The 23,108-nt window shown below is 33.9% G+C and overlaps 2 protein-coding genes across 5 annotated transcripts in view; one reads left to right on the top strand and one right to left on the bottom strand.

The window, feature by feature from the left end:
• Positions 1-23,108, bottom strand: part of LOC412917 (probable serine/threonine-protein kinase dyrk2) — a 222,230-nt gene that overhangs the window by 190,408 nt on the left and 8,714 nt on the right. The window contains exon 1 of one of the 4 annotated variants that reach the window (XM_026441542.1): positions 15,797-16,165. The exons of the other annotated variants lie outside the window; for them this stretch is intronic. The gene's annotated coding sequence lies outside the window, so the exon portion shown is untranslated. Of the gene's footprint in view, positions 1-15,796; positions 16,166-23,108 lie in introns of those variants that run through there. 4 annotated transcript variants of the gene reach the window in all.
• The window catches only part of LOC725405 (DNA repair endonuclease XPF), a 35,447-nt gene continuing 16,253 nt past the window's right edge, over positions 3,915-23,108 (top strand). Inside the window, exon 1 of the mRNA XM_026441546.1 lies at positions 3,915-4,947. The gene's annotated coding sequence lies outside the window, so the exon portion shown is untranslated. The remainder of the gene's footprint in view (positions 4,948-23,108) is intronic.

The following is a 23,108-nucleotide window of genomic DNA, read 5'->3' as shown; positions in this document are numbered from 1 at the left end:
GAAGAGAAAAAAAATCAATGATAAAAATGAAAAGAAGCTTTAACGAATGAAGAAAAATATGTAAATACGATTGGCAATGAATCAACAGTTTAATGCCGATGGATGATTTATAGAACGATATCTGCTTTTTATCCGGAGGGATCCAGGTTATTCGAGCTCGAGGCATCGAGTTTGTTTCGAGATTGGACGCCGGAGGATGCGAGAGTTATCCCGTGGTAATTGCGACCATAAACCTAAAGACTGTTTAATGATATTCATCGCTACAATAAGATGCCACATTTTCGAATATAGCTGGCGTTGATTTCATTTCTTTAACACTGTTGCATTCATCGCAAGAGGAGAATTTATGGCGAAATAGAATATAACTCCGAGAGCATACAGAATTGGCAAATATCCATTAAATATCCATTAAAGCTCATTTCAGTTACAAAGTTTACTTTCCAATTATTCTACGTATACCGAACGGGCTTCAATCATCTCATACGTATCTTCTTTAAAGACTATTTACTAGCTACTTTTAGAGGTATTTTAACGAAACTTTCATCACCTTAATTAATCGTTATCTCTTAATTCTCTCCTATTATCTTAAAATAATAATCAAATACTCAACGAACAAAAACAATCTGCTTAGAATTATCTATCTAAACGAGTTCTGCATTCCTCTTTCAATTTTAAATAAAAAGAAAAAAAGTATCCATTCCCTTTCTTTTCAATCCAATCGTTAATATACAAAATTGAAAATTTCTCTTTAAATTGGATAAATTTCTATCCTCGGATAATTGTTTCGACGAAAGTGCCGACGAATCGGAATATTTATTACAATTTCACGATGATTAAACAGTGAAAGAAACTACCACGCTCGCTCGAATAATTATCAACGATATATTGCGCGTTAACCCCGCATTACCTGTTGCTCTCCGCAGCGTTGCTCACTTGCGAAAGGGAAATTTATAGAGAAGTTTCACGCCACGAGGACACGGATACGTCGATACGTCGCCGTTTTGATGCAGTTCCAGAACGGGATCGATAATTGTGAAACGAGCCGCGATATTACTTAACCCGAATTACGATTTGGATAACTTTGCCCTACTGATAAATTACGTCATAATTGTGTGTGCATGCGCGTGTTGTTATGCAAGTGAGAGCGGTCAATTTTATATATATATATAAAGGGGCAATTGCAACACCGATCCACCTGTAAATACATCAATCTGTATCCGAACTAGAATCGAGGGGGAGCCAATTTAAACCGAACAATGAAATCTTTTTCTACTGACATCATTTGTGCGGAGGGAAACTTGGTCGATGATCCCGTTTAGACAAAGTCACTGGTACCGCTCTCGCTCACCTATTAATAGGCGCATCTTGTGAAATATCATGCAAATGAAAACAAACGCGGATAGTTAGCCGCAATGATCAAGATACATTGCTTAATATACTTTTTCAGTAGTTCTTAAATTTATCATTTCTTAATAGTTGGATTGTTATTATAACTATTTATCATTTGATGTTTTTTTTTTATTGTTGGACAAGTAAAAATGTCTTATTGCATTCTTATTCTTATACTACAAATTAATCAATATTAAAAATTTTAAATAAAATCTTGTAAAACTCAATTCCCTTCAGAATCCAATATAATCCTGCTTTTGAGCAAAATTGTAATAATACAATGAGATGAAAAGATGATAGTCTTCTTCTGAACTTGACAAGTTGTAAATTATCATTAATTAACTTGCATGTGACAAATATTGTAAAAATTTCTTATTGCATCCTTATTCTTCTTTTCTTATACTATAAATTAATCAATATTAGAAATTTTAAATAAAATCTTGTAAAGCATGCTCAATTTCCTTCAGAATCCAATATAACTCTGCTTTTGAACAAAATTGTAATAATACAATGAGGTGAAAAGATGATAGTCTTCTTCTTAAAATTTGGATTCTTATTATAACTATTCTATTTATCATTTGATGTTTTTTTTTATTGTTGAACAAATATTATAAAAATTTCTTATTGCATCCTTATTCTTATACTGTAAATTAATCAATTGTACCAGAAATTTTAAATAAAATTTTGTAAAGCTCAATTCTCTTCAGAATCCAATATAACTCTGCTTTTGAGCAAAACTGTAATAATACAATGAGATGAAAAGATGATGGTCTTTTTCTGAACTTGACAAGTTGTATATTAATTAACTTGCATGTGACAAATATTGTAAAAATTTCTTATTGCATCCTTATTCTTCTTTTCTTATACTATAAATTAATCAATATTAGAAATTTTAAATAAAATCTAAAGCTCAATTCCCTTCAGAATCCAATATAACTCTGCTTTTGAGCAAAATTGTAATAATACAATGAGGTGAAAAGATGATAGTCTTCTTCTTAAAATTTGAATTCTTATTATAACTATTCTATTTATCATTTGATGTTTTTTTTTTATTGTTGGACAAATATTGTAAAAATGTCTTATTGCATTCTTATTCTTTTCTTCTTATACTGCAAATTAATCAATATTAGAAATTTTAAATAAAATCTTGTAAAGCTCGATTCCCTTCAGAATCTAATATAACTCTGCTTTTGAGCAGAATTATAATAATACAATGAGGTGAAAAAATAGTCTTCTTCTTAATATTGGATTCTTATAGCTATTCTATTTATCATTTGATGTTTCTTTTTCTATTATTGGTTTTCTTCTGAAGAACTTGGCAAGTTGTAAATTATCTTGCATATGATAAATATTGTAAAAATTTCTTATTGCATCCTTATTCTTTTCTTCTTATACTATAAATTAATCAATATTAGAAATTTTAAATAAAATCTTGTAAAGCTCGATTCCCTTCAAAATCCAATATAACTCTGAGTAAAATTGTAATGCTCAATACAACGAGGTGAAAAGATGATCTAAGGGAAGAAATGAAGGGATCCTCTTCCGTTCCAGAGGAGATCCGATTGCGAGGAACGCGGTCGTAAATTTTAATTAGGCGGTTAAATACGATTCAAAGGAACGATTATCGTGTTAGAAATTGTGTCAGCTTTAAATACCATCGGGCATCGTATGTCTGTCTGCGATCGTAGAAAACGTATCATATATAATAGGGCATATTACGGCAATTCATCTCTAATCTGCCAACACAGCGTAGGAGAACTCGAAACGCACTCCATTAACATACTTGGACATTAAGTGATCGCGCGTCTCTCGGCGCCGTGAATTACGCGCGGTGAATGCTGAACGAGTCTCAAACGGGCGCATACCGATGATCCGACCGAGTGACTGGCTGATTGACTGATTGATTATTGGTCGACTTGTGTATCCTCGTGTCACCGTGACACAATCTAGAGAGCCCCGCACTCTTCACTGCGATGATATCTTCAGCATCGCGCACATCAGACGATGATGATGATGATACTCGGACATTGCAAGTTATACGGGATGAATCATGCAACAATTATTGTTGTGCCATGCGAAAGTTGCACGGTGGAAAAAAGAGATGTAATTTAGTGTTATTAATTTCTTTTTTTTAGAAAGACGCGAAGGCCACGTTTGTCTTTTCAAGGGACTTTTTAATATGTAAAAAAAAATTAATAATAGCAAATTATTGATTTCTATGGCGTGCAACTTTTGTCATGCAATATTTTTTCTTTTTGTGCAAAAAGATGTATACACGCATCATTCTTCTGCATATTTTAGTATTTTTTAATAGAAATGAAAATTATGGTGTTAAAAGTCCCTAGAATTATAAGTGAGATACTTAAAATTCATTTTTAATATCTTAAAATATGAATTACATTGGAAATAATTGTTTTAAAGATAAATATAATCAACGATTAAATTTTTCTTTATCTTTTAAACAAGGATGTTGAAAAGAAAATCTTATAATTTCTTGTTTTTAATAAATATATAATCATGAAATATCTCGTACAGCTGTAAAATCTACATTACGTCCTTTTCGTTCAGAATGGATTTAAATTCGCGACAAATTTAGTATTTTGCCAAAATTCAAGGTTACCAACATTCGCGGATTCGTCGAACCAATCATGGTGTCAACGGCCTTTCAACGGTTTTATTTTTACAACAACTGTCATTAAGGTTAGGTTATAACTTTCTTCTCTAACCGCGTTGAATCGCTAGGACGATCGTTGATCATCGCTTATATTCGTCGCCCACGCGACTTTACGTGACTATTCATCTTTGTAACCTGTCGTTTAATTTTCACGATCCCAGATTTCACTCTGATTCACGGTGAATTAATTTCACTTTTGTATCATTAACGTAGGAAAAGTGTATAGAGTGTATCGACATAACCTCCAATACCGGAAATACCTCGTACCAACCTCGAAACGACGAATTTCAAGTTTTCGTTCTTCAGAGAAAACAAATATACTTTCGTTCTATTTTTATATCCGTTCGATATACGCGTCTTATGCGTAGTATTGTATTTTAGGTTATGTTTAAAATTGGTAATATAAGACCTTCCATCATGCTTTCAACTTCCACTTTCGTCTTCATAAAAACAGAGGAGACATCAACGTCAGAATCTAGGCGGAGAAAATACAGGGTGCTAAACATAGGCTACCCTTTTTTGAATTGTCGGCACCGTACAAAACTTGACTCCGAGATGCAGTTCCATTTTAGAACTCGTTTCGCTTCTCACGTCTCGTTAAGACAGGTTCAAACACGCGACTCGATGCTAGATCGCGCATTTCGCGACCTCTCACGGCACACGTCGAATTGTATTTCGCCTCGACTATCGACGATTACTTTCTTGACGCGATCGCGTGCCCAATGCTCATTCGACGAACGTGCGACATCTGATGCGAGTGTGTCAATGACTGGTGAAAGGTATCAATGGATTTTCCTCTACTGACCCACGACAAGGAACTTTCAATCTCTATAGTCACCTACACGACGATTACGTGCTTCCACTTGCATAATCGATCCACGCAGGTAAATATTATTCCATTATAACTAATACTTCATAACCTCTTTCCCTTTTGAAGTATTGATAATGAAATATGAAAATACTAAGAAGATTACTAAATTGAAAATTTTTAAAATAAATATCACGATTTGATTTATTATGATTGCAAATCAGAATTTTCTATCTTTTTATTTATTTATTTATCAACGGATTAAACAGATATAAATTTTTATTAAATAAATATTTTCAATTTAATAAAAAAAAACCAACAAAATTTCTTTTAGAATATATGAAATTAAATTGGCAATCTTAATGTCATGAGTCATATATATAGTATACTTTCGGGATCTCGAGTTTAACCGACTTTAACCGACTTTAACCGACATTACCCGATTTTAACCGAAGATGCTCGAAGATTTCGAATTCAAATAAAAATTAGAATATAATATAAAAATATAATATCGAGCAAGCGAAAAAAAGTAAAATTTATCGAAATTAGACTTTGTTGTCACTTAATTTAACCCCGATGTATATTTTCAAATAATCCGCGATCTTATAATTTTCATTAATCAATAACGATTACGTGACAAAACGAAACGACCTCGAGTTACGGTGTCCCGACGCAAAACTGGTTCGGTGGAAACGCGGAATATATTGCCGATCCGGTGGGGGGGAAAAAAAAACGCGGGTAATTTGATTTCATTTTGAAATTACAGACCCACCGGCCATCGATCATCATCTTGGCCACGTTGCTGCGTTGCAATACTTTACCGTTCGATCCAGATTTACTGTTTAAAAAACAGTCACGATGCGCAATAAGTTAACTATTATCATTCATATCGGGACAAGAAATAATGAGACATAAAGATATCGTGTCTTGTAACGATAACGTATCTTAATAATATTGCATGGCATTATAAACAGACATATAGACAGATAAAAAATTGATTTTTTAAAAATATTTTGACAAAGTATCAAAATAAAATTCCTTAATTACGATCATAATATAATTATGACCTCGTTAATTTCCACGTATAAAGGTATAAATTTCCTCGCTACATTTATCCGATCTACATCTTAAAAATATTTAAATTTTCCCTAAAATGATGGGATACCTGTTATTATCCTACGTTGAAAAACACGTCGTACGACATTAGGTGTTGATCACTTTGCATCTTGCAAAATATCTTAACTTAATTTATTATCTTGATACACTCGTGTACTTCAATATCCATCGTGAAGACGCGATTAAATATAAATTCCCATAAAACAAAATCTGATCAACCTTGAAATATAATACAATTTCCTAATCAAATATATAACATTTGAACAAACATTGAATCCTTTGTCGAAATTAAACATTATAAATATTCATCTCGCATCCTGTTTAAACCTGAACGTCTATATATCATAATATATATATAACTTTCACGGAAGATGCAAGATTATAAATTGCTTACTTATGAAAATTTAATACTATTCAAAATAAGGAGGAAACGAGACGAGAACAACGCGAAGTAAACCATAGAACTTTGGCACAATTTCCATTAACAGGATAAACTGTTCTACCAACTTACTATATATATATATATATATATATATAAATATATATATATATATATATATATATATATATATATATATATATATATATATATATATATATATATATATATATATATATATATATATATATATATATCAATGGATATCGCAACTTTGAACGCTGATTAAAGACTTCGTCTCGAGAAGATATCGCCGAAACATCGCATCAGGGGTCGTAAAATAAATTTCTACGATATTAACTTTGAATCGATCTGTTGGGACACGTTTTAACACGCCAGCATCTGCATTGTGTGTAACCGCAGACACAGAGGTAACGCCGGCGGTTGCCTCAGCTCTGACAGAAGTTGACCTTCGTGAACGGTATAGTGTAGCCTTTCCTTCGGCCTCAGACAGTTTCATCCTTCGTGCGTTTCCAACCGCTGTCCACAGTTATAGATCACGCTACCTTTGGGAGCCTATCCTCGACAATGGATGCCAATAAAGAGATCCCTCTTTCGATCTCGATGGAGAATTAAAATAATCCTTGATGAAGATTCTGTGAATTCGAAACGACAATGATAAAATCGAGGGGACGGTTGATCCAATCGAATTCCTTTTCGATTTCTCGATATAAACCGGGATACGATCGAAAGAGAGGACCCTTTTTCAGGGAATAGTTGAAATGTTTATAAGAGGGAGGGGTCGTTATAGGATAGGTATAATTAACGAGGGATTTTTCTAGATTCCAGTTTTCCAAATTTTTTTTTTCTTTCACTCTTCTTTCCTTTTTCAACTTGACTACCAATAGCAATAATAGATCCAACTCCTGTTTCATCTTTAGCTCATTCATCAACTTTAGTAACAGCAATATGTAGATTTATTAGATTTAAAATATAAAAATTTTATTTTATTTAATTTCTAGATTAACAATATTATTTGCTGGATTAGTTGCAAATTTTGAATTAGATTTAAAAAAGTTATTGCTTCACTCTTTCAATCTCGTATTATCCTCCATTTATTTCATTTCTCCATCATTCTTCCAGATGCAGATGGAAAATTATCTCTGGACTTGTTTTGATGATATTCTTTTTTTTCTAATTTTTGTGAAAGCAAAATTATGCGATAAAGCGTATAAATAATGGAAATATTCGAGAAATCTCCGATTCTTATAATATTTTTGCTCACATTGATTTGTTAAAATCAAGCTGTTATCTATTATCTATGTTAAATTTAGGACGACAATTAATTACGATTCAATTATCATATTAGAAATTATATTATTCGTATTAACACTTTATCGCTATTATTAAATCATTTCTCTCTTTTTCCATCATTATCTCCGATTGTTCACGGTGAAATGAATATATAGGTTGCTACCTCAACGTATGGAAACATGGCTTGTTTACAATGTTACAATCGTTCCGATAATAAACCGTTGCTTTTCTATGTCAAGGTAAAATATCCTTTTTTTTTTAATAATTCAAGCAGATCGTAATCTCCAATAAGCGTTATAAATCCAAAGTGATTAAAGAAGAAATGCGTTAAAAAAATCAACGAAAGGGAATAAATAAAGGAAGAGGCTAGAGAGAAGACTTCATCGTGTGGTGTGAAACGAGCCTAAAGAAAGCGGACCGACGGTGTAAACCTCGGGCAAATCCGGCCAGAAGCCTTTGTGTTGACTGCTCTTGGCTGAGTGAACGAGCTTGAAGGTGGAGAAGCCAGATTCCCTTACCGGTTGAAAACGTTTTAACCACCTGCTTCCGAAATTTGATCGCCCCTATTCTTGTATACACTTTCCACGCTCTTCCCCCGTGTTGACACATCGAGAGGAGAAAGAGAGAGAGAGATTGAAGATGGAATTGGAGCCGCAGGGTCTAAATAAGTTGTCAAGATGACAAAACTCGATAGAGGAAAGGTGTCAATAAAAGTGGTACAACAAAAAAATAATTCACTAGGAGAGATATTAAGTGCGTATAGATGCACAAAATATTGTTCATGAGAAAAATATGATAAAAAAAAGTAGAGAGGAAATTTTTAATTACAAAATCGATTAAAATTTCATTTTCGATGATCTCGTCGAAAAAGTATGGGTTAGAATAAATGTATTATTATATCGTATATATATATTAATAATTTATAGTATGATTACGTTGAAATAATTATTCGAGACAAATTTTAGCCAACTCTGCCTCTCTCTCTCGAATGCCTTGGAAAACTTCAAATTGGCTTTCTGGAAATTCTCAATTATTTAACTTGTGGCTCAAACATCTGGTAGTAACATCATTATTTCTGTTTGATCTACCGGCAGGATCCTCCATTAATTTCTAATAGAAACATCCAACCGTCCAAGGGAACACTTATCATCGATATTTTTAGATATTTTACATTGAATCGAGAAACAGATACACCGTGAAGACATCTATCCCTCACAATACGTTACTCGAGGTTATTATCAATCAAAATGCCGAGGGTAAGGTTTACGACTGTCTTCAGGGTGAACGTGCAATAAACATCCCGTGAAATTCCACTGTCGTCGTAAAGCAAAAACGAATTTCTTCTTGGGCCAGAGATGTTTTTCGAATCCATTATATAGAGTCAAGTTAATTCGTATTCGAATGAATAATCAAAATGAATAAAAGGATTAAAAAAAATTTGGGACGGATAATTGCAATCGAGTAACGAAAATACAATCCCTTTTTTTTTTAACAACAATTACAAATATTAAAAAGTTGACAATGATCGTTCGAGAGGATGAAGAAATAAAAATAAAACAGAAGGGGAAAAAAAGTATGATTTATGCTCCCCGTGAATAATATCGCTCAAATTCACGACATTATTAATCACGATTCGTCTGGCGCCCTACGGTACTCATTCAGGGATTTTTGCTATTTTTATTGCCAACGTTCGACCACGACTCTCCTTTAATACGTACGCTGAAGAATCAATGGAAAAAGTTGCATAAAGTCCCGCACCGTTGGAAACGTAGTCCTTCGCTTGGAAAGTAACGCGAATAACTGGGAGGAAAAAAAAAAGAAGAAAAAAGGAAAAATTGGGAAGAGAGAGAGAAGGAAAAAAATGTGAAAGGGACGTGTTACCCCAGCGGCAGATTTAGGCAAGAATTTCGTATGCGGGTTTAGTTAGCGTGGAAAGTTATTTCCGTCAGAGCATAACCGTGTTCCGTTGCGCGAGTCTGAAGAAAAATCGCGATCGGTGAACCGTCGTCCGAAAGAATTGAGAAAAATATACCTGGAAAACCGTGTTGTAGAAAGGAAATTTTTTGGAAGAAAATTAAAAGAGAACAATTGAAAATACGATACGATGGGAAGATAGAATTACGAATAAATTATGCAGAGAAAGAACGCTTCAGAATTGAAGTTTAATTGTTGTGTATACGCTGAATAAATTTTTTAATTTCCATTCTAAATTATTACTAATTATTAACTATTACTAAATTACTAATTATTACTTAAAGTATTACTAAATTATTAACTTTTAAAGCTGTACACATGAATATATGCATATATATAAATACTCTGAATAAAACAAACGCGTTTGGTATCAAAATCAGATCAGCTGATCCTATAGCCACGCACTGTAATATTAAGAATTCTTGTCAAGTTTTTATTTCCCCGTACGAATAAGTTTTTCTCTTATGCGTTTGTACGTTCTTCTCGGCGTCCATTTTCTTCCTCGATGCTCGAACGCATTTAATGGACCATTAGCAGTAATGCCGATCATTCGGATGCGATAGATCGATCGACGATTACTTTTAACCGTCGTATATGGAATGGACGAACGCCTTTTTGCACGATAACGCGCATGCGCATGCGCGTTAGGAGAGAATCGCAACAACGCGACACCGCGATTCAAAAATTCGTGAAAAAGGATACTTAAAATTCACAGTTACGCGTCGCTTTTGTGTTAGATCCAATTGTAACGCTTTGATACGATATTCAGGGCAATGAGAAGCCGGAGAGTTGAAAGAGTGCTGTCATATATAATGACAGTGGTAAGACAGTACTTCGATAGCATCCGTCGCAACCATTTTGTCGTTCCCAGCAATTATACACACAATCAAGAAACGCAAATGTATCGTCATATGTACGTGTATAATCGGTGGAAGAAATGTACAGGTTGTAAAATAGGTTAGGTATTCGAACTGCTGTATCAAAGAAGTTGCGAAAAAAACGCGAAAAGATAAGAATCCGACAACCTAACCTCAAACGAGGATCTCGTAATGTATAATTTATCAAATGTAATTCTTGTTTTGTAACATTTCTAAAGTGTATTTTCGAAAAAAGTATTTAATATAAAAATTCTTTTTCTCCATAGAATAAGAATGATATAGATTTCCATTTGAAAAAGGGAAATTGAATGAGCTTGAGAACATCTTATAGATAAAAAAATGAATAAGATAACTGTATTTCCTGCAGGAAACCACGAGACTTTTTCTCGAAAATTCATTGCTCTTGAGATATTTTTAATATGAACATATGTATAAATAATCTCTTGACTTTAATTTGAAACACTTTGTCAATCGACGAGTTATCAACTCATCACTTCCATTACTTATCATCGACACATCGGAAATAGAACAGAGTGCAATTATGCAGCCAACATTTTTTCGATTAGAAACAGCACAATGGCCCGCTTGGCTGCGAACGATATTCCAAAATTGGCCCCCGTAAATAGTGGCAAAGACGACCTGCACTCGTCGTCGGGCGAACGGCCTCTCGTTGGGCAAAGATACGATGCCATTGGCCCACCTGACAATGCACCGCGCATCAAGGATCCGATAAACTTTCAATGGCAAACAGAAAAGTGCGGAGGAACCGGTTCTATAATTTTCAAACGAATAACCATATCCAGCGTTACCATCGCGGCTGGTAAGAATCGATAAACCGTGGACGAAACAAAGGCGACGGTAATACGTGTTTATGCGCCTCGCTCGTTTTCACCCCGCCACATAATTGTATCTAATTAACTAGATTACGAGATTTAACCTTCGATTAACCCAACGGTCGAAAGGCTTGATGGGAAATCGCAGACAAAACAACCTTTACTGACAATTCACACTTTCTCCAGGACACATTTCGTGCGACGATTTACTTATTCCTTCTTTCTCCCTTTCTACAACAATAGCCGATTAAACGACGCAATTGCCACCCACTCCACTCTCTCCACGATCGAATAAATATATATATACCGTTCGAACATGTAGAAATAATCTAATAAAAACTTTATCTTCCGAATTTAAAATCTCTTTTAAACGTGTTAACCTCTTACGTATATTTCAACCTCTCCGGATGCCGTAAGAAAGCAAGAGGAACGCCCTCTCACGGTCCATTGCTAATTTTCTTTTAACGGCGTCGTACGTTTACGTCCCAAAGTTCGCAAAGTCAAAGACCCTGGTCCTGGACATTATACAGGCTATTAGAGAGTAGAGAACTGGAATTCGGAGTATACCCGGCAAGATTAAAGCAAAGTTGGAGGTCGATGGGGACGGCGGTAACAGCGGCCGCCACTGGCGTTGCTGGTGTTGGCTGCCTCTTCAAAGAATCTTTCCTCGATGGACCAGTTCCGGCAGTGCTGCCGCCGCTGTGCAGCCGTCGGCGAATGGGAATAGACTTGGGAAGGAAGATAGAAGACGACGAGATGGCGAGAAGCGGAGGGTGAAGGCGAACAAGAGGCCGCGTGCACGGGTAGAGGATAAAACAGGAGCAAGGTTAGGAGAGGGACGACGAACGGAGAAAGATGAGGGTCCGCTCAAGAATAAGAATAAGAGGAATAGGGTGGAGGAAGGAGAGTGCCACTGCGATAGACGAGGAGGATTGCAGCGAGATGCGCGTCAGAAGAAGAAAAAGATAGAGGGGGGAAAGGAGAGGCAGAGAGAAAAAAGGAAAGATGAAAGTAGGAACAAAAAAGGGAAGGAGGATGGAGATTACGCTGCGCGGGAAGGAGAAGGAAGGAGAAGCGAGAAAGATAAAGGAGCAAAAGGAACGGAAGAGGAAAACGAGAAGAGATTATTCACGAATGTGAAAGAAGGAAAGAAGAGAGGCAAGATAAGTGCAAAGAGAAGCGGCGAATGAAAAAAGACAGGCAACGCAAGAGAGGAAAGAAAGTGAGCAGAAGGATCTCCTCTTTGAAAGAGGAGACAGGGAAGAGGTGTAAAAAGCAAGTAGACGCAACTAAATTTCAAACAAATGGAAGAGAAATACAATTGCGAGAGTAACGCCGCGGAACAACTTGAAAAATTACTGTCTATAAATTCTTTAGCTCGAGCCAATACCGTGAATCGAAATGCGTGGAATTCTTTCGAAATCGGTTTCCCGCATCCTTAAGAGAACGCGTGTGTTTCTTCATACGATGCATAATAAATTCATAAGTTTTACCAGATATTGCCAGATTGTAAAAAAATCTCCCTATTTATTTTTAAAAACAAAACCTACCCACCTATATACCAATCAAATACGAAAAGTCAAATTTTCCCATCATGTGTATTTTTTTAAACGCATAAAACGAGCTTCCTCCCTCGTTAAGTTGAACGAGCACGTGCGCCGCCGTCGTTTCGAGCACGCGCGCTTGCCTTTATCGGGCTGCGAGCTCCAATTTTCGTTGCTCGAAAATTGGCCGCGCCGACACACCGAGTTAACTACAAGTTTCTCTCGAACGACGCGACGTGTGGAATTATCGGTAGCTACTGGTTCAACCAGTCAGTCATCCGGATATTTTCTCACTGTAGAAAGAGTACAGGTGGAAAAGAATCGACACGACAGATTCGTGGAACGAATACACGCTTGGCCAAACGTATCCCTTTGAATATGCATCGATGGAGAAACGGTTCGAGACGACGATGTTCCCCTCCTTAAGGCCTCCGCCTTATTTCTCATTTTTGTCACCAGAGGCCGGTAATGGGCTTAATTCGCCACGCAGGATTCTCAGTCTGTCTCTATCGCGCTATCGGGAGAGACGGAGGGAGAGAGAAAGGGGAATCCTTCTCGCGCGAACAGCGAACATCACACATGGTCGGTTGGCGTGCCGGGGCTATAATCGTCCTCGCGTGTAATGTACGATCGGTAGGAGGACAAGAGCCAGTGAGTTTCTTCGTGAGCGAGCGCGCCTGCCTTGTGGAAACTAGTGTGCGTCGCGTGATGTCAATGACACTGCTGCGCTGCAGCTGCTGCACACATAAGTCAAGCCCTGGCACAACACGTGCGAGCCACAGGTATATACGTGCGTGCGCGGCTGAGCCACACCATCAACCGGCCATCGACTGGACAACCTGGTGTGAGTTCCAATACCTGTGTTCCCGCACAAGTATTTGTTCATCTGTATGTTACATGTTTGAGGGAGTCCACACGGTGAATATATCGCGAGCTATACGGCGGCCAGAGGATCCTGCCCCCTATCGTTATCTCATTCTATCTTATTCGGTGTTCTCGGTCTCTCGCTGCACACCGAGGGCAGAAGTCAAATATTTCCATTCCTTTTGTGATGAAGCAACTAGATGGACTCTGATCATTTCATAGGAATTAAAGATGATATTATAACTTTTGTATGTTTTAACTTAAATGATGAGGTTGTATTGGCAGTGTTAACGAGCAATTGATTATTATGCATTTATAAATGCTATTTGCATTTTGAGAGATTTTGTTTAGAATCGTTGAAGAAAAATGATTTGTCACTCAATTGAAATTGAAAGAATCTATGATTTTAATTGCCAATCGTTAATAACTGAAATTATAAAATCTTTCATTGAATAATATATATACATTAAATACGTTTTCCATGAATATTTAGCTTTCTTGATCAAGAAGAGAAATGTTTCACTTTAGAATTTTAATTTGTTGTGAAATGATATTCAAGACGGATTCAAATTTATAAAAGATTTAAAGAATGTCGGCTTTTACAAACGGTGAATTTTTAGTAGCACACATATCTGAATTCTGTAAACATCAAGTACATGGCACGCGTGTCTGAAATGCAGGTAATTACAACCTGACGGAAACCTCTCACAATAAATTAAGGACAATAACACCTGGTATCTTGATAATACATGCCATATATTAATTTTCTAAAGGAACTCTTTTAAGAATTTTCGTAATATATATAATAAACGTAATAATTTGCAAATTTATTTTTGAATCAAAAATAATTTCTCGTTTATTAAATTATTATTATGATTTTGACATCTAAAAGTTTATATTTTATAAAATATTCTATTCCTCATAGAAAATTGAATATATAAAAACAAGATAAAAAATATAAAATTAAAACAATTTTAAATAATAAATTTAAACATTAAATAGAATAAATGATAAAATATGTTTTTTTGAAAAATCATATATATCATAAAAACTACTATAATAAATTTATTTCTATGATTATAAAAGCATAAAAAATATATACGCTGAATTGGATCAACAAAGCAAAATATCCAAAAACCAAAATGAAGTCTGGGGTATAAAATATATAGAACCAGTTTCGTGAGAACATTTTCCGCAGTAGACGCAATGATCAAAGGAACTGTAATCGACTGAACTCTGACCTATGACTGGAATTTAAAGTAGAATGAATTAAACCTACCCACAGGACAAGTAATATATACGTATCCTATGAAAGAAGCCTATAAAATTATCAATTATCATTCATGAAACTCTAATATTAAAATCATTTATTAAAACCAGTCTCGTTTTTCGTTTTACAACTAAACATATAAAAAAAAAAGTTTCAAATTTATATATTTTTTTTTATATATTTTATTTTTCGAATATTTAATAATTAGAGCTTATTTTCACATATATAAAATAATTTCTTCTAATTTGATTATAAAAAATTTAATAAAAATTTTTGAACAACATTCGACAAATTTATTAAACGAAAAAAAAAAAATAATAAAAATTCTCCATTTTTCGAATAATTCTCACATTTGAATATTATTTTAATTAAGCATTATAGATTATGACTCGCGAAAAACGTAAAACAAAGAAGCTATTCATTTATAATTCAAACATGATATTAATTAAATTGATATACGCTTCATGGCCAGAATATTGTTCACCTAACCTAACTTTCTTTTCATTTTTCTTTTTCCTCTTCCTGTACGACATACAACTTTAAAGCACGTAATAAAAATATAATTTTATAAAATGTTTACAAAACTTGATGTCATTCACAATGTGTGATATAAATATTTTGAAAAAAGTATTAATATAATGTATTTTTATCATAGTATAAGAGAGAATAATAAGTGAAAAATACAAAGAAAGAAAGGATCGTTTAGAATCTCAATTTAATATAATATGATCGATTTTGCAAAAAATTACTCACCACATCAAATCTGGATACATCAAATCTGGTATATCTGTAAATACCTGTCGTTGATCCAGCAGAATGACAATTTTGAAGATTATATTCTTTCTTGTTCATCGAATATTATACATGAGCACAAATTTCAAATTATCAACCGTTTTAACGAACATTTACGAACACGCGTTCATCACATGTTTCCATCCACTAGCGGAGAAGCACAAATATTCACAAACTACCGTGGATACCGTGGATATAGTTTAAAATTATGCAGGAAGAAAACGAAAGAATTAAGTAAAAAGGAAGAAAAATTCTTAACGAACGAATATTAATCAACGACACCGGGATGATGTGCACGTGTTGCGGAACGCGTTCCGATCTCTGTCGTGCGCATATAAGTCGCGCAGCATGTTCATTGCACGCATGCGTAGGCGTTCGAGCTTTTTCGCCGCGCATTTGCAATTATTATAAATCCTCTTTTGGCTCGCGAGAGCAAGCTCGCGTTTCCTCTTTCACCATGAAATCGTTATAAATCTGCAAGAAAGATTCGGTTGCAGGAACAACTACTGCAAAAATTATTTCTCACATATCAATAATTCGACTATTTATTAAGGGGATGCATATATAATTTTCTTTCCAGCTAAATAATATTTTTTTTTCTATCTGATGTTTGTTAAATAACAATAAAATAATGATTTATTTCGACGAAACAATTCATTTTAAATTTTGCATAATGTTGAAAGTGAAAATTTTATTTATTTAGTTGACAAAAAACATTATATATTAGAAACTATTTCAACTTAAAAAAAAAAAAAAGAAGAATACACTATTACTATTGAGTAATAATATTCCCTTATTTATTATCGCAATAAATATAATTTATATACAATAAATGATTAATTCCATGATGCAATGAAATTATAACGTGAGAAATTAACTCAATCTATATAACTCAATCTAAATAAAATCACACATTCAAACAATCACAATCATCTAAATCTTTAATCTTTAAATTTTAACTTAATGTTACTTCAGTGAAGTAATATTCAAAAAATAAAATTCCAGCACGCTTTACGCTTGAACAAACTTCTTCAAAAAAATATAAAAGTAAAAAAAGATGTACAAAAAAATTTCTCATTAAAAGATATTCACAACTTCTCAACGTCACGATGAAACAGCATGAACGAACATTACCGTTAACCGATCCTGTGCTGTTTCGGTCGCGTATTCTTGTTCATGGACGTCGCGACGCCGTGTCGCGTCGTCAAGATTGGCTTCCGCGTGCGAAAGTGAAACGATCATGTAATTTCTTCTGGTTTCGTTCGTCGACGTCCAACCAGTGTGATACACGATACGACGCTGTGCTAATATCCTTTTTTTTTTTCTCTCTCTCAATTCTCTTCCTTTTCTTTCTTTCTTTTATCTTTTATACACATTTTCTTCATCGCCTTTGCCTTTTCTCTCTTCCTCCTCGATCTTTTTTTCCTCTCCTCTCATTTCATTCCTACTCTCCTCTTTTCTTCTTTGGGACGTCAAGATAACATCATCTCTTGAATATCTTCCATCTTCTCTTCATCTCTCTTCTTTTGTTCAATTCTTTTTTCTTATCTTTTCTCCTGTTGCCGATCTGAAACTGAACCGGCCACGAGAGAAACATTTTTATGGGGAACGATTCATTCACGGAGATCCTCAAGTAATTGCTCATCAAGCCCAGCGACACGCACTCAATTATTTCCACGAGTGTCTCACGTCCTACGCAATTTACTCCTCCTCCTCCTCCTCCTCCTCCGTAGTAGTAAGTAGCCTCTGCCGCGACGATTGTCAATACAAGGCGTTACTCTTCCTGATTATGACACGCACATTGGATGCGAGATAGCTTCCTCTCTAAGGAATGCTCGTGTATTATTATTTATAATCTTGCATTTTATTTCTTTCTTTAATAATAAGTTTTATAATAAGTTGAGTTCTGATCAAAGTTATTCTGAAAGCATTGAAAAAATGTAAAATCGAATGAATTTGAAACAAGTTTTTTTTGAAAAATAATAACATCTTATTCTTTATTTTCTTCTTAGCGAATTTTTTAATAAACAGAATATGTTTCAAATAATGAAATTGAAATTATTTTTAATCGAACAAATTTGAAATAAATTATTTAACTATTGAGTTAATATTTGTTTGTATGAAAGTGTCTTTTTACTACTTTGGAAAGAACTAACTTAGGAAAATTGAATGGTTCCAAGATTCAATCTAAGAGACTATTTCCTTCATAGAGTCTTATTACTTTAACTAGTTGCATCTTGTTGCAGAATGATTTTAGAAACAATATGATCAATTCAATTTGCAATTTACTTTCAATATAGTATTCTATATTTCTCTTATTTGGTTTTATTTTAATCAAATGTATTAAAAATTTACCATTATTATTTCAGAAATATTTCCATAGATTAATTTCAACAAAATATTTATAGTATTAAAATAGAATAAAGCTTTGATCAAACAACTTTTTTTAAAACTTTCTTAAAATAATTTCTACAGATGATTAATATTCTACAGATGATAATATATAATATGTAATTAACTCTCTCTCTCTTTTACTCTTTTTAAAAAGTTTTACCTTATGCATCAATTCTCATCTCCCTCATTTTCACAACATAATAATAATTTTTCTTTTGATGCTTTAAATCTTTCCATTATCCAATATTCATTCTCATCTCAGGAAAATAATAATCTCCAAATTTATTTATCCTTCATTCCTAGAGAATGTATAGCACATATAATATCAAAATTAGATCAACTCCAAATGTTCTGCACAATCCTATCCTATCCTATATCCAATTAATATCACACAATTTTTCTTCTCTCGACGAATGCCACGCTGAAAACAAATGAATTTCATCGGTCTGTCAATCGCGAACAGTTCCCCGTTCAACTCTGAGAAACTGGTATTCTCCCTAATTCGGTTTCATCGTTATCCCGGTAAGGTTTGATTGATTCGTCCACGGTCATGCGGCCGATTTAATTAAGAGGCGCGCAAATTAGTCGTGGCTCGCGTCCACGGAAAAAAAAAAAAAAGAGCCAGGTCGACGTGCCGACGATGGCGGTTCACCGCGGAAAAGAATGTTTTCTCACGTGTTCACGGATACCGCGTCATCAGTGCTAAAAGTTAACGGTAACCGGCGAAGGTTGTTGCAAGTGACTCACACACCTTTCCTGATTTTCCATCTCTCTTTCTTACTTTGATAAAGTTATGACTCTGAATCATTTGCAATTCTTCACATAAACAATAAAACAGGATTCTGTTATTATTGATGAAAAAAAAAAGAAAAGAAAAGAAAAGAAAAGAACCTATTAGAGCATAGAAGTGAAATTATATATTTTTTTATTATTAAAGATTGCAATTGTTGATGCATTATGCATGATATAAAAAATACAAAATATTCAAAATAAGTACAATCTATTTATTATAAAAATGAAATATAAATTCAATCTATGTAATTTTTGTATATATTATATTTTATATATATATATTCATTGGTAAAAGAAAAATTTAATACAAGAATATAAGATAATCTTTGATGAACTAAAGAGATAATGATAATAAAAATTAAAACAAGTTTTTATCGAAAATAATAAACGAATTATCATTCGGCTAACATCGGATTGCAACAGTTATGTTATAATTGAAAACAATTGCATCGAAGATAAATATGACGAACAACGCGATTGAAAAATAATATAAATGAAAAAGATAAATAAGGAAAGGAAAAGCGTATTCTGTAGACGTCGTTACTGTTTGTTTATAAATTGCTAAATTTTTTTTTCTTTTTATTCTTCTTCATCGAAATCATCATCTCTTGTATCACGAATTATCATCCCTCCATCTTTTACTTCCTTGTTATTTCATCGAGCACGTTCGCGCGAAACGTACAGTCATTCGAGAAAACGAACAAGACACGACGCGTCCGTCGTGCATGCACGAGTGACGGTGCAAAAAAAAAAAAAACGACGTACGTACCAGCGTCGAAAAGCGAATTAACGATATTATCAAAATGTCCGAAATGAAAACAAGAGAATAGGGTACAGTGGATTCGAAAGAAAGTCTGAACCTGGTAAAATTGAGTTCAACACTTGAATTGCTTCTCGCTTCTCCTTTGGAAACGGATCCTGCCACTTATTTGGCCTCTTCCCAGCTTTCCACCTGGGAATAGAAGATATCCGACTGTCGCGGGGAATCGTGGGAAGTAAACGATACCAGTGGAAAAAAAAATTCTTCGTGTCGACGCAACCCTTCATCCACGAAATTATATCGTAAAATGATACCGAGAGCTGCCTTGGAAAAGCATCATTTCTTTTGAATCTAATTATAAATATCTTTTTTATGATATTATTCGTTTTATTTATTGATAAAAATTAATCAGAGTACAACTGTTGATATAAATCTCTGCTTCGATTAAATTATGTAGAAAAGTAAGTGGAGGAAGAAATAAAATTTTTTCATCGAAACAGTTAAAAATTAGCATAAAAGCCGTTACTGTACTTCTTTGCGTTAAAAAAATCCTTTTCCTGTGAAAAAACCGATGAGACATCCGTTTCTTTCGCGCCTATCTCGAATCCCGTTCTCGAGGTCTGCGCGATAACGTCGATCGTTTATGGGAGAGGTTAACGAGAGGATCGTGATGGTTTAATGAAACGCGTTTCACGCGGTTTCAGGCAAACGCGGATGCTATTCTAATCAACCATTCCTCGACACAAGATTCGACGAAAGTGTATTGAGGTATAACGCGAGAGTGTGTTGGTCGAGAAAGAGGAATATTGATTTCACTACTAGCTGCACTTTCATTCATCCGACTTGAAATGGAATTGGTGAGATCTATCGCGTTAAATACATATCTTGTTGATTAAACAGAATAGAGAGAAAAATATTCTATTTATATCAAATCCGAGTATAATATATATGAATTCTTTTCATGATTTAACTATTAAATAAAATTAAATTTTCAAAATATGAAAATATTTCAGTGTCATCGTACGTGTATAGGTTATGTTTAATTTTCTAGATTTAGTGAAACGTATTATCACGTAACAAACTAATCTTACACTTTTTTCTTTAAAATAATTGAAGATAATTAAACAACGTTAGATATTACAAGACTTTCTTCGATTAATTCGAGATTCGCGAATTCTGAGAAATTTATTATGTACAAGCAGTGATATTGCGTATCAATACTCGGAAAGTCGTGCCGAGAATAACTTTTCGCGTAGGTATAAGTAACGCAAATGTCGATTTGCGGAAAGTGGCGAGGAGAAATGTATTATAAAGCAAGAAAGTGAGATGTGTAGTGAGCAGACACTAGTGGGTGTATTCGTATACGAGAGATGTGGGAAGAAAAAAGCAATACGAAAGTGCAAGTCGTTTGCGTAACGCGAAGTTACTTAAGGCAACGTTCACACCGTTTAATAAAACAGTCGATAACAAGTATATCTGTACGGTAAATTGGTATTACCTCAAACCTTGATAACAGCAGTCCTCATTGATTAATATTCCAAATAACGTGTCCATTTTAAAGTTGAAACTTCGCACAACATGGGTATGTAATGTAATATATCAATTATTAAAATAAATAAGCATTGGAAGTTGTAGAAATAACTGGAAATAAGATAAAAAATAAAAATAATGTAATTAGAAAATATTAAACCTCAATTGATAATAATGGTAAATCTTTGATCTTCTTGGAGAACATAATCCATAGATGTCTAGTGGAATATGTAACTTAAGAAAATATTCTATTGTCATTTAACTTGTCTCCAATCTCCAATTTGAAATCTCGGTTTCTGCAACACCCTCTACATAAAGATACAATATCGACATGTATTTATTAATAACTTTCAAGCGATTCGTAAATCGCTTATGGTTAGATATCCGGCAGCAATCGGTGGCCCTATTTCTCCAATGACGAATCCATTCGTCTTGGAAGAAAACGTTTTCTCGATCTGTTCGAATTAAGACAAAGACGAGGCACGAAATTGCGAAATGGAACTATGTATAATATCACGAACGAAGTATCAGAGCCAATTTATCGGCCATTATACGTTTGTATGTAAAATGACTATTGATGGCTTCTTCTTTCTTAGTTTATTGACCAGCTATAAAAATATTGGTCGTAATCTCTCAACCTAAATATTCGAACGTTAAAAGGACATATTATACCGTGATATAAACGGCAATTAAACGAATTAACAACGCATCCGTCAAATCGGCGGATTAATCTTATTTATGCCTTGTTAAATCGATCGACAAGCGCGTCGTGGTTAACTCGATATTTAATGAACGATGCTATACACGTTAATCACTTTGATTTTTTCAGGCTACGGTGGAGAAGATCTAACTATAAAAGGCGTCTAATAAATCTCGATTAACGCGATCACAGTGGCAATGAAAAGTGAAATTCCCTATAAATTTATGATATCATTAAAGTTGTCTCGCGAGTGAAAGTATTTTCTTTTAATGAATATTCCATTCGATATTTGATATTTCATTTTTAATTATTCAATGTGATTTACTTATAAAATGCCGATAATTCTATTTAAAAACATTTGTTTACACTGATAATAAATTTGTAAACTGAACTCACAAGCGATGCACGATTTATTTTTTGTAAAGTTAGGTTAACTCGATAAGTTTATATTACTGCAGATTTCAAGACTTGAAAATTAAACTCTAACTAAAATAAAATATTTAATAACTTTTTTCTAATAGTTAACTGAATATTTTCAATCACTTTAATATATTCTAATAATATAATTCTTATCAAATTCCGAATAATTATTTATTGCAAATTTTCGATGTATTTATTCACATTGTCTTACTTAATTACTAACTAACCTATACGAAACGTGAATCGAAATAAATTTTCATACTTTATATCGAGAAATCGACAAATTTCACAATCGATTCACGCTTCGTCAATTCGATTAATGCCAAACTTCACACAAAACATTGACGCGAGATGTCGTTTATCGTTCTTTTCTCGAGAATCGATAAGAATCGATACAATTCCTCTCAATCGAGCGGTCGATATTAGAGAGAAAGAAGTATTTACAAATGGCCGCTTAACAGAAAGTCGTAACACGAAAAATTGTGAAGGAATCGAAGAAACTTTGTTACTATAACCTTTCAAAAAGAAAATGATTGATGTTTTAACGACTGTGCATCCAATCGAATGATCGTTCGTTTATCTTTCGTCGAAGTTTTATTCGTGGAGCAATACGAATTTCAGTTGTAAATCGAAGTACGTATATACCAAAATCCATTTCGATACAAGTATGTACGTAG

This window comes from Apis mellifera, linkage group LG6 (assembly GCF_003254395.2).
Source record: "Apis mellifera strain DH4 linkage group LG6, Amel_HAv3.1, whole genome shotgun sequence".
Lineage (NCBI taxonomy): Eukaryota > Metazoa > Arthropoda > Insecta > Hymenoptera > Apidae > Apis > Apis mellifera.
Note: the sequence above shows the minus strand (reverse complement) of the source record. Positions and strands in the feature narration are given on the sequence as shown.